Source organism: Leuciscus leuciscus (genome assembly GCF_965113295.1).
Source record: "Leuciscus leuciscus genome assembly, chromosome: 2".
Taxonomy (NCBI): Eukaryota; Metazoa; Chordata; class Actinopteri; order Cypriniformes; family Leuciscidae; genus Leuciscus; species Leuciscus leuciscus.
In genome coordinates this window covers 60,095,845-60,109,199 of record NC_138726.1, presented here as the reverse complement: position 1 = coordinate 60,109,199, position 13,355 = coordinate 60,095,845, and the positions used below count along the sequence as shown (strand labels likewise).

Below are 13,355 nucleotides of genomic sequence, written 5' to 3'. Positions count from 1 at the left end.
CTCTCCTCTCTCCTGAAACCAGATGTTTGTGTAGTAAAATATTTACAACATTTTGTTCTGGTCTGTGTATATAAGGGAAAGTGGCAGAGCAGTCTTTGGGAATCTGTAACCAGAAAACCCCCATGCAGTGCTGTGTTGGTGTCTTACACTCGGAACACACTCACACACCACTGTGTGTCTCTGTCAGGTGCGTTTCTTACTGTTAGACTCATCTTTGAGCAACTGATGTCATGTATTTATTATTTGTGAATTGGCATCTAATTGTTTACTTGTGTAAATGGTATGATACATTTTTACCTGACAAATACAATGTTATATTTAATGAATTATATATGATTCTGAAATCATTATTTCGATTTCGAACAATTATTATTTATATATTAAAGGTTAAATGTAAAATAGTTTGCACTGCATCCTCTGTCTATTTCAGAACTGGCTAGTTTGTGTCGGTGAGCTTACATTTCATGATGTGACGTCTCAAAGCAGCACCTTAAAGTGTTTTTTGACCAAATATCTTCTTAAAGTGTGCTTTTAAATGTACATAGTATAATTACTGTATTTCTCTGTGTAACATGAAGATATATATATTAAAAAAACTAAATCTGAGAAAGTTTTCCATACATTTATTATACCTGGAGCTCCACATAATCTAGGTTTGAGACTGTATGAGATTGTGTAAAATGCTTCTTTTACTTTTGTTGGTGATATACAGCAATCCCCTTTTTTGTCATCCAAACCCCTTTGACCTAAAATGTTAGTTTGAAGTACTGGCTGAGATTTTAAATAATTATTTTAATACAATTTCTCAATTTCTTAATAAAAAATGGTTCTCTGATGTCGAGTAATGGTCACATGATTTGCAAGTCGATGCAAAATGTCATCTTTTATTCAGCATGTGGTTGAACATCAGAATAAGTTTTCATCTTTGCTGTTGCTCAAAAAGAGCAATATCCCAATAAAGTAACACAACTGTTCACTCCCTTAATAAAATGTTACATTGGATTAATCAGTCACTAAACTTCTGTAATGTCACACACTTCACTCTTTGCCCAGCAGATGGCAATATTATTTACCTAGCTTTATATGTATTACGTACTTATCTGGCACAAAAACAATGAGTCTCAATTTAAACAAAACAAATTCACACTAAATACAACTAGTAAAACAGAAAACCCAGCAATGCACCACCAGCCATTCAGCCATGAATTATCTTATAAAAGATCATGTTTAGGAAGGTGGCAGTCAGTTGTACTGACACAGACTGTCACAAAAGCACACACCGTTTCAAACCTTCACTACTAGATAAAGCTGTGTGTATATAAGTCCATGTCTAATTTCTTATGTCTTTTTTGTACATCCTCGTTTCTTTTCCTCTTGTCTCCACTCTGCTCCCTTAGGATGCGAGGAAAGAAACACCTGTGGATGCTCACTCATCTGGAAGCTTCCTCACTCCTCACTCCTCGTTCCTCACGGTTGTCCTTCAAGATGGTGGAGTTCAGTCGATTTCCGGGTCACAGGCAGGAGGACGGAGGAGCGAGGAGACGAGGAAACATTGATTAGAGTATTGAGAAGAATGAACAGTTGCTCTGTCCCAATACAGAGGCTGAATCCTTCAAAAGCCGATTGCGTCACAGCGGCGCGACAAAGACTGTCCCAAATCAAAGACTTCTTCAAATGCCCCAGAATTCATTGCACAACAGTGGCCTTCGAAGGATGCAGGACACAGCTATTGTCTTCTTTACATGAGCAGAAACAAGTTCAGAACGTCTCATCTGCTCTTGAGCGTCATCTGGTGGAACATCCTCAAGATCCTGTAGATACTGAAGACATTGGCAGGACTGATATCAACGGTCGGAAATGATACTTTGAAAACAACATGCTATATTTTATATAACATATTAAGTGTCCTGAAAAAAATTAAATAAACTGTATGCATTATATTGATATATCTTTATGAAAATACAGCATTAGTTGCTAACTTGTTACTTTTTCTCCCTCAGAGCGGCAGCTTTGTTCAACTCATGTATTGATCTGGCACAAAAACACTGAGGATCTCAGTTTGAACTGAGTCTTGGTCTTTCACGGGTGGTTGCAGGAAGGCAGACGAAGAATAAAGTTCCCATACAAAGTTTAATGATGATAATACAAAATAATAATCAGACAGGAACTGCAACACACACTAAATGCAATATAGACTGAACAGAGAATTAGTGTGAGGGATGAACTTATATAGCAAACACAAACGAGGATAATTAATAGAACAGTTGAAACCGATGAACTATATAATGTTTTAAATTCAACCAAGTTGGAAAGTTGATTAATTGTGAAAAATTTAGCCCATCACAGATGCCCTTAAAAACGTATTAAGTTTTTGATAACCAGTCCCAGTTTAAGTCTCCCAGTAATACAAAATCATTGTCTGAAAACATTTTCATATAGTCTGACAGCAGTGTTAAAGCTTCATGAGATGCCTATGGTGGGCGATAGCATCCCATTAAGATCCACACTGTTGGGAAGATGTAACTTAATTACAGACAATTCAAAACACTTTACTGATCGACTCAATCCATGCCGTTCTGACACAGATTGCAACTCCCCCTCCTTTATTAGTGTGATCTGTCCTTTAAATGTTGTATCTGTTGTATCACGTTTTTTACAAAACCATAATTTCACAGTCAGTCGAATTTGCCCAGACATGAACTGCATCAATTTTATTAATTAAACTGTGTACATTTAAATGGATTAAAAGCAATCCACAGTGTTTTTTAAGATCTTCTGGCGTTTCAAGTTGTGCCAGTTCAGGGCCTGGATAAGGGTGAATGTTGCCTTATAGAAGAAGCAGAAGAATCAACAAGGGTTTCTTGACTGGAGCAGATCTCCGTCCTTGTCTACGAGCAACTGAAGAAACAAACTGTTTTGTAATTGTTCCTCTTCAACGCTGCAACCGCCGGTCGTCATATTGACACAATTCTGCAGGAGGCGCTGCTGTAATCCAGTGGTTTGATCCAAATGAAGCCACATCCGAATGGAAAAAAAATCCACTGGACAAGGCGCAGTAATCCACACCAAAGCACCCAGTCCATCGCTGCGTGTGTGTGTGTATATATACTGTTTTAACTATATTTTACAAAAGCATGTTACAGTGGAATGTTCAAATCATGAAATATAATGAGATGTTGGTTACTAGAAGGCTGTCGTCCTCTGTCAGGTGATTTGAGATCTGCCAACAAGTTGTCACAGCTGTTCACATGGTTTAAATGTGCCTAGATTAATTCCTTATACACATTGAGCCTCTTGTTTTCTTGAGCTCATCCATAATGTTCTGTAACTTATGGATTATTTCCCTCATTTCAACAATGAATTTCCCGGCTTTTGACTTGATCTCACTTTCACTTATTTGGCCGTTTCGTGCAAGCTTGTCCATGTCATCGAGTGCCTTGTTATCTTCTATAACTGAGAGAATGTCAAGCACAAGGCTAACGCTAGCAACAATTCCTGTAAGAGTTCCAGTCAAAAGCACAGTTTTAGACATCTGTGCAGCCACTTCACCAATGTCATCTATCCGTATAATGCGTGCTAATTCACTGGCGGCGGCAACACATTTACTAAAACCACTGATACTGTGCTCTGGTTTATTAAGAGAAATTACTTCCATAATTTTAGTCATAGGGATGATTTTTTTCTGAATTTTTTCAAGTCGATTTTTTACATTTTGACGTAATTTCTTCTGCTTGTACATTTTCATGAAGTTTATTATTCCACCACAGATTCCTCCACCTACGGCTACCACTATTCCTGTTACAGCAACCGCAGCAGAAGCTCCCAGGGTGAATGGAGCTAAAGCTAATCCTGCAATCACGGTGACTCCTCCTGCTATTCCCAATAGTCCTCCATCTCTGCTGTCTTTAGTATCACATCTGAAATCTCCTTCAAATGTATTGATGAGACGACTCAGTGACTCGATGCACTGCTGGAGTTCAAGCTGATCTCTCTCATAGAGACTAATGTATTCCTCTCTGAGACGAATAACTTCATTTCTAAAGAGAACATAAAATTGTTTGTCATTTATTGTAATATAAATATATTTAACTGTTTTAAAGGAGACATATCATGCTTTTAAATCGTTCCTTTTTACATATAAATCATACATTTGTAGTCTATATAAAGCGGAACTGCAATGCTTGGGTCTGAATTCCTCATTATTATAGCTCCACAGGCCCCTTTTCTACCCCTTTTCTGATGTGCGTCTGAGAGCAACTCGTTTTGGTGCGGTCTCTTTAAATACAAATGAGACACTTCATACCCCGCCCCCTCTCCAGGTTGCAGAGGTGACACTCGGTTCAACTCCACCCCGTTCGGCCATTTTTGTAGTTTGATAGCAGAGATACGATTATCTAGTGGCACAGAAACTTTTTATTCACACGTTATTAACAAAATGTCAACAACGGAAGACTTGTCCATCCAGCCTTACATGTTCGAGCCAGAGTCGGAGCCGGAGCGAGATGAAAATGAAGACGACGAACCTGCAGAACAACGTCTTCATATGGATGTATGTATCGCAATGGTGTGTTACTGTATTCACACATGAAACTTTGGTCTTCCGACCTTTTACCACCGTGTCGATTTATTTTGATTAATATGTGCGAGGGAGAGAGAGCAAGACAGCGTCTAGTTTGGAGACGGTGATGTCTTGTTTACACTTTCACCTGGCTCTGAAGAGAGAGAGTGAGCGCGCGCGCGACCGGGTCTCTCTCTCTGCTCGTTCTTTCAGTTAAACATGCTCCTGTCACAAGCGCGGCAGTTCATCTACATTAGACGGTGTAATGAAGCGTGTGGGTTACTACATCCAACAACCGAACATTTTAACTTACCCTCTCGTAACTTCTGCATCCTTAAGCTTGGACTACAAAATTGCAGCGAGAAATAATAATGGCGGATTGCTGGAAGTGTTGGGCCGGAAGTCAATGTCCTTATTTGGCAGTTCCGCTGCAAATACTGTGATGTAATAGTTAAAAAAACATCATAGAGAACAGAAAAATCGGAACAGGTTGAAAAATATGACCAAAACAGAATATAAATATATCAACGAAGCACCTGCAGAGAATAATTTCAACTTTTCTGTACTTCTAAACACTCCAAATATACAACAAAATGCATTTAAGGGCTAAAAAAGTGGATTTAGCATGATATGTCCCCTTTAATGGATGTTGAACACAGTTTATTTTACATAAGACAATCTCTTACACTAAATCGGGAGGTTCATCCCTGCTGTTGCTCCATCGGGGAGGATTGGATGATGCCATTGTTGCTGTGATTAAGAAAACACAAGTGAATACATTATCTCTCATCATATATTAAATTATCTCATTTTAAAAGTCGTTGTCGATAAGCTGTTCCATTTTAATGGAAAATGGCGGTTAGTGCAGAATTATGACTGCATGCTTAAAATCAAGTGCATGATGCAAACAAAAGAATAAGGATAAAAGAATAATGAAGATGAAGTCTCTTCGTGGCAGAGGTTAGAAAGGTTTGTCGATTGACTACAATAATCATGAATGGGCCAGTTCTCCTCTCAGACATTAGTCAAAGACTGTAAATGGGTGTTTACAGGGCAATACAATATTTGATAAGCATCTTATCAGCTTTTTCTGAAAAAAACCTCCCCTGACATACCCTTGCTTAAGTCTTCACAGCATGGATAATTTTAGAGATATCATCCTCTGTTTGAAATGAAGCATGACCACACTTGTGGCTACACTTTAGTTGTGGTTATAAGTTGCAATTCTACATTCACATAATATTATTATACATTTAATATTTATTTATTCTTAATATTTTTTTCTTATATATCTCAATATTAATAACAGTATCATTAAATCTGAGTCTTGAACTGTAAACTCTCAAGGGTTGGTTTTCTAAATATATGTTGGTTATGTGTCTATTCAGAATGAATTATGAGCAACAACCTTTTTATTTTGGGTATGTCATGTTTGTCCCACATGCCAAAATTGGAGCTGTCTGGTAAAGGGATATATTTCGCCCCCCAGTGGCCTATTTGAGTCATTGAGTCTGTTAAAAAATCTAAAAAGGCTGATACCCAGCCCTAATTACCAGTATTGACTTTGCTGACCCTATGAATTTCCAATATGTCTAGCGCTGTAATTTTTTGTCCGATTCCAACAAATCAAAAATCATTTTGAAGAAAAACATTAAGCTCAGAAGAGAGAAAATGCATCACTGAATTTTAGCACTTGAATTTTCATGGATCAATTGATATTATATACACATACACAGGACTCAGTTTTATATTATTTTCCCTTTAAACATTATTGTTTTCAAATAAATTTAGCACAAACACAATTTACACAGTTTTTAACTGATTAGCTAAATTTTAGCAAAATTGCCTAAATTGTCATTTTCTGAGGGTGATTTGATGTTTAAAGCTGCTAACACAAAACTGATGTTGCTCAAATTCATCATGAATGTACTTACTGAATGAAGGAGGTTGTCCGATGCTCTTATCTGATGATTCACTGTCAGCACAGGCTTGCACACTAAAAGTGTTACTTGAAACAAACCAATCACTCATGTAACGAATCTTCAGACCAAGTCTGCAAAGCAAAAAGCAAATTATACAATTTTTATACATATTTACGTTTGCAATTGTAAAATGTAAGGACCACCCATTGGCCCAACGACGGAATCCAACGGCCTGGCGAAGGAATAATGCGTGAATGTCTTTTCAGCGCTCCAGTGAAGTTCACTTTATTTATTAGAATTTACTTTCAATATTACTTTAGCTCTGCGCTTAATCTGACTCCAATTTCAAATGATAATCAAATTTAGATTGTGTTTCTGATTAGAAAATAGTCATAAATATTGATTATGAATTCATTTAGATCTTTGATTATTCTGGGCATCTCATAATTTCAAATATTCGTTCATTATGGACCTAGTGTCACTTTGAGATGTCACGTCGTGAATGTGCGCTCACGATCACAAACTAGCTAGTCCTGAAATAGTCAGAGGGTGCAGTGCAATTATTTTACCCACTGCAGACCCATAGGTGTAATTTTTTATAATAGTTGCGAGCTTGCAACGTGCTAAGTCAGGGAATAGTCCGAAATCTGAAGGTCTTCCTAAGACGTGCCCCATGCTCCATTCTTAGTGCCATAGGTTTGATCTATCCTGGACAGAGATTTGCGGAAACACCAGACTGCACTTTTAATCTACTAAAATTAATGATTTCTGAAACTTCAGAATAAATCAAGATGTAACATTTGTATGTCAGGTAAAAATGTATCATGCCAATTACAGAAGTAAATGATTAAAAGCCAATTCAGAGAAATACATGACATCATTTACTCTTAGATTACTCTAAAAGTAAGTAATGTTTTCCTGACAGAGACACACAGTGATGTGTGAGTGCTCTCCAACAGGAAAACACTGAAACATCACTGTATGGGGGTTCCTGGTATTAAAGGGTCCCAAAAACTGCTCTGTCCCCTCACCTTAAATACCCAGACCAGAACAAAAGGGGTTATACAAATATTGTTTAGAGTTGTTTGGGCCAATCCATGTACCCCAGGGGGGAGCACCTGGTTTCGGGAGATATCTTAAAGAGATATCACCCAGAGAGGAGAACAGGATTCTCCTAAGTTCTCAATCTTTCTCATTAAACCAATGACTGCAATGAAATTAAGACCATTTTACCAATCGCACTGAGACACTTAAAATGATACCAAACATGAAAAGGAAAAAACAATGTATTCACAAGATACACCATATGTGTTATATAGACATTCTTAATGAACTTTCAGTGCCTTGAGGAGGGAGAGGGGGGATGAGTTGAAGTCAAACAAGGGGACAAGGAGATCAGTTTGGGCAGGGTAAGGTTCTGTGCTCTGTCTTTGCTATCTGCTGTCCAGGGTGCATTGTATTGCTTTATTGCAGGGTGCGTTTTTGTTTTAGCAGGAAAATCAGTTCTTACAAAAACAAACTTTTAGCAAAATGCTCTATTTTATTTGCTTGTATTTTTGCTGTGACTTTATTCTTTAGCCGGTTTTGTGATGTTCAGAGTTTATCTTTTTTTTTTTTAATTGCCACCATTGTTGAGATTGTTATGCTGATTTTTGTTGTTTGTGTGTGACTCTAAAGGATGCTGTTGTTCATTTTTCTTTGGTGCATGACATGTTTAAATATCCATAATTTATAACGGAGTGTTGTTGGAACTCTTGCTGTAGTTTCACAGTGGTGGCAAAGTCAAATTTAAGTCTGTTAATAATGTAACACTTTTGCTAAGGGATTAAACACTGGATGAGATCAGTGAATCAAGTGTGCTATAACGCTATCATCTCTTCCTCTTCACTATCATTTACAGGATAAACATGAATGAACATCAGAAGGTACAGTATGTTGAAAGATTCAGAACAACTTACTGAAAAGTATCTGGTGTAATCGCTCAATCAGTGTTTCAACCGCGGAAATAAAACAGCTTGTAAACAATGTCACATAACATTACATTCACTTTATTGGAGTCATGTGGATTACTTTTATGATGATGGATGTGCTTTTTTTGGGCTTCAAAATCTTCACTGCCATTATAAAGCTTGGAAGAGCAGGATATTTTTTTAATATAACTCTGATTGTGTTTGGCTGAAAGAAGAAAGTCATATACATCTAAGATGGCTTGAGGGTGAGTAAATTATGGGATTTGAATTTTGGGGTGAACTATCACTTTAAGATGTGTTTTACCTTTACATGTAATGGTTATATTCTCATCTGTAAAAAAAAAGGTGGTAACATTTTATAATAACGTTCAGTTGTAAGTCATTTACAAGTGGTTAGTTAATGATGAACTAATCATTTACAAAACATTCATAAATGATTAGCAAGTGATATACTAACATTTTATGTATGTTTTGTAAATTCCGTTACAAGTAATTTACAAATGATTAGTAAATGATTAACTAATCATTTACAAAACATGACTATGCACTCAAAAAATGTTTTTGTCTAAACATAAGATTTATGTATTTGAATTGCATATAACATTTCCATCTATTTGGATTACATAGTTTTAACATAAACCAATTAATGATCTGAATGTGATTCATATTTTTCAGTCATATATAAATGAAACAGATAAGATTTATGTAATTGTATTAATAAACTGACTGTGATTCATATGTGTCAGTCATACGTAAATGAAACGGGTAAGATTTATGTAATAGTACACAGAAAAATGCCCATGTTAAATTAACACTGCTCAGTGTTCATATGTGTGCACACTACAGAGTTAAAGTACCATTGAAGTAGTGTTCAAGTTAATGAGATAATTAAGTGGTGATTGAGCATTAGTTATGAACACCTGCTGTTAACAAGCAGAATCACTTAAGGAAAAAGAAACACAAGAACTACAACTGACTTCAGACACAGCCTTAGATGACATCAACTGCAAATAAAATAAGACATTAAATCTCTGAAGATCTCAGCAGAGGAGGATTAAACAACTCCACTAACAGCATTACCAGCTTCACTTATTACTAACCAGACTGACTTTATTTCTGTTAGACGTCTACATGTTCTTACTGAGAATTAACAGAGGTTTAGATGTCAATGTTTGTCATCATTATGGTGATCAGTGTTTGCTTTAGTTGGGCTCTTGAACCTTGACTTTGTTAACTTATTTCTCTTTCAGCATTTGTAAGTGTTTTCAGCAAACGTTTATGCATTGCTCAAGAAAGTGAATGATAAAAATGCAGTTTACATGTATTTTTTTGTGCTTATTAAACAACTATTAATAACACCTGTTTATTCTTATCACACAGATAAGAATAAACAGGTGCAAAATCTGAATTAAATCTGTACTGTACCTCGGGCTGCAGGTTTTTATGCAGGATCTGTTGATCATGCAGATACTTTAAATGTCCCATTGCATGGATTATTTTATTATTTTAGAATGCTTCCTGGGGTAATAATTTAGAAATAAAAGGCATATTTCCTAGCCTGATTTTGCAGTGATGAGCATTGAGCAGATGACAGCCTGTTGATCGTGTGAATGAAGATCTTATCATTGCAACGCAGTTTCTACACTCTCACTAACGCTTTCACCAATGCAAACATGAGGTAAGTACAGTAAGAGCTTCGTTGTGCAGTTTAACAGCGTCATTGATTTCATAACGAGTTTTGGCAAGTGTCCAGATAAACTTGCACTGTGTGATTGACAGCTTGGGCGATTGGAAAGGGATTGTTCTTTGATCGCTTTCTGTGTATATATTAATCACAGTTTAAATAAGATTATTTTCATCCTACTAAGAGAAACGACGTGAAGTTGATAGTTTAGTCACTGGCTTGATTTACTGATGCATAAACAGTATTGAACGACTTTGAGAGAAAGATTATCTGTCTGAACTTGAACAATTACACATCAGAAATTCACATAACCCACTGGTTCTTCAGAGGCTCGGATGAAGGAACAAAAAAAAAAAAAACATTTGTGTTCATTTGTACATCCAAACACTGAGCAACTGCCATGATCCGCTCGTTTGCAAGCCATGATGTCTCTCGAGGAAAAAACAATATCGCACTCGCGCAGCTCATTTTCTCATGGGCGGGACAAATTCTCTTTGCGGGCAAAGAAAAGAAAGGGGAGGTAACCTTTCCCCTTATGACGACATAAGGGGAAGATTTCTAGATTCGCCCGTCTGAGCTTTCATTTTCTCAAAAATACCCAGGGCTTGGTTTACACCCATCAAAACGTCTAGCCACTGGGGGACCATAGGCAGGCTAGGGGAACTCATATTAAGGTTAAAAAACCTCATAAAGTGAAATGTTCATGCCATGGGACCTTTAAAGCCATGCAGATCTTCACAGTCCAGTCCAGAATCAGTAGAATATGAATTTACAAAGTTTATTATGGTTAACTCACCATGCTTAGAGTGAACCCTCTGTATTTCTAGCTGATATGATCCTAATGATCTGAGTGATCTGTTGGGTTTATATTCAGTGAGCATATCTGCAATGTATTGAGGTCCTAGACCATTGAGTGATTTATATACCAGTAATAACACTTTAAAATCAATCCTAAATGTAACTGGGAGCCAGTGTAAAGACCTGAGGACTGGTGTGATATGTTCATATGTTCTGGTTCTACTCAGCGTTCTGTATGAGCTGCAACTGTCTTATGGTCTTAAGGCCCACGAGGAGTCCATTACAATTGTAACAGCTTTCCATTAAGCCACTGTTGTACTGGTAATAGGAGTGAGCAAGTAATTAACGCGTATAAACTCCATAAACACAGATGTAAGATGCAACCAATGTCTTTTGTTTATTGTGCTCTAATTAATTAACGTTGCTTCCAATTAGCTTCTTGTAGTGTCTCATTCTTTGTTGTTCAAAGTCCATACCTTGCAAATACAGCACACGAACATTGTCCATATTCTATATGTCCTTGAACATCACTCTCTATCAGTGAAGCATAGTTAAGCACCATTAAACTCAATCCAACACAATCTTATAAGCACGGTCAGCATGATAATCCACGTAGTACATGGCTTAACACTGTCCTTCCCCAATACACCGTTGTCTAATTACCCATGTGCTCCTAATATGCCAATGTCAGAGCGCCACCAATGGACAAATATATAACTGCATTAAAATGGCTCCTACAACAATAATCCACCCTGCTGGTGATGAAAGCATGAACAAGTTTCTCTAAGTCTTGTCTGGAAACAAAGCATCTAATTCTTGCAATATTTTTCAGATGATAGTATGCTGATTTAGTTATTGCTTTGACATGACTACTGAAACTAAGGTCTGACTCTAGTGTCACACCGAGATTCCTGACTTGATTTTTAGTTGTAAAAACAGAAAAAAATGGAAAATGCATAAACCAGCAATAACCAAGCTGTGACCAACACAACAAAATGTGAAAATATTAAGGGGTATGAATACTTTCTCAAGGCACTCTATGTTGTTTTACTGGTATGTGGGGAACTGGTAGCCCAGGTGTTCTCTGATGTACATCTCAGGATGAACTTACATTATGATATTAAATAAGTATACTATTCATTACTATTTTATTTGCTGTACTGTTTGTTTATTTTATTGACTATACACAAAATTATTTACTAGTACTTCTCTCTTTGTCTTATATTTACTATTTGCATTGTACTGTAGTTGTACCATATCATATGTATTACCATAAAGGATCCATCTATTATCTTTGTTATTGCTAAAATCGGGTCAATGACAGAAAATGCTTTTTCCACAATAAGAAAAGTTTATTTCATTTAATGTGAAAATTAAATTATATCTCAGTATGGGGGTCTTCAAGCCTTTTGTCATGACATTTGACAATTCCTTATTAAAAAAATATTTTATAAGTCTAACTATTGAAATTTTAAATAACTAGAGATGGAACTTTTTGTACACCACATACAAACCACTGAAATCGGTTGATAAATGTAATTTTTTTGTTGTTATTATCCAGAAAAACCACAGCTCACTCGTTTACTTGCATTTGATTGCAGCGCAGTCTTGCCCTCAGCAAAATGGCGGACGCGTTGATGTATCGCAGCAACGGTCCAAAGCGGCCAATAGTGTGTCAATGTATTTATTATGTCTATGATAAAAACACAGAGAGACTCAAAGGTCTGCAGGGCAACCCGTCAAAATAAAAGTTTGATTTAACCTTTTAAGAAAGTTTTGCTTTCATAACATTTGAAATCATTGGTTATTAAAATTTAATTAAACCATTAAAATGGAATCAAGAAAACAAAAAAGAAACGAAAACAGTATTTGGTAAAAAAATGTATAAAATAAAAATAATATATATATATATATATATATATATATATATATATATATAGATATATAGACAATAGTGTTGCACGGTGTACCGATACTTCAAAAGTATCGCGATACTCGGAAATTAAAAACGTTACGATACCTAAATTTGTCAGTATCGATACTTAAAAATTTTTTTTAAAAAACGCCTCCCTATGGACGTCTGTGTTTTTTTTCCTGACGCACGCAGCAAAGAACCTGCCGCTGTCAGTGTCATGTGACAAAACACTACAGCGAGATGGCTGCATGTGCGAGCACAAGTGGTCCACGACTCGTAGAAAAAGATGACGCGAGGAGTGACATATGGAAGTACGTTGCCTACCTTTCTCTGTTGCACGGTGCACCGATACTTCAAAAGTAAATCGGAAATTAAAAACGTCACGATTCCTTAATTTATTAGTATCGATACTTCTAAGAATGACCGCGTTCCAGATTTGTAAGGCCGGCGTGACACACGCGTCTGGGCGCAGCTCGAGACGCGCGGAAAACGTGTGCATGCTAGAAAT

At 36.6% G+C, this 13,355-nt stretch overlaps 1 protein-coding gene and 2 long non-coding RNA genes across 3 annotated transcripts in view; 1 reads left to right on the top strand and 2 right to left on the bottom strand.

Annotated features, from left to right (window-relative positions):
- The window catches only part of LOC309492560, a 292,953-nt gene that overhangs the window by 33,502 nt on the left and 246,096 nt on the right, over positions 1-13,355 (top strand). The window lies entirely within an intron of this gene.
- LOC309492436 (uncharacterized protein) overlaps positions 1-13,355 on the bottom strand; it is a 111,310-nt gene that overhangs the window by 77,033 nt on the left and 20,922 nt on the right. The window lies entirely within an intron of this gene.
- LOC309492578 lies at positions 3,646-6,552 on the bottom strand. The gene is made up of 3 exons (XR_014203602.1): positions 6,493-6,552; positions 5,245-5,308; positions 3,646-4,037 (listed from the first exon to the last, which is right to left on the bottom strand). It is a non-coding gene; the product is annotated as an uncharacterized lncRNA (long non-coding RNA).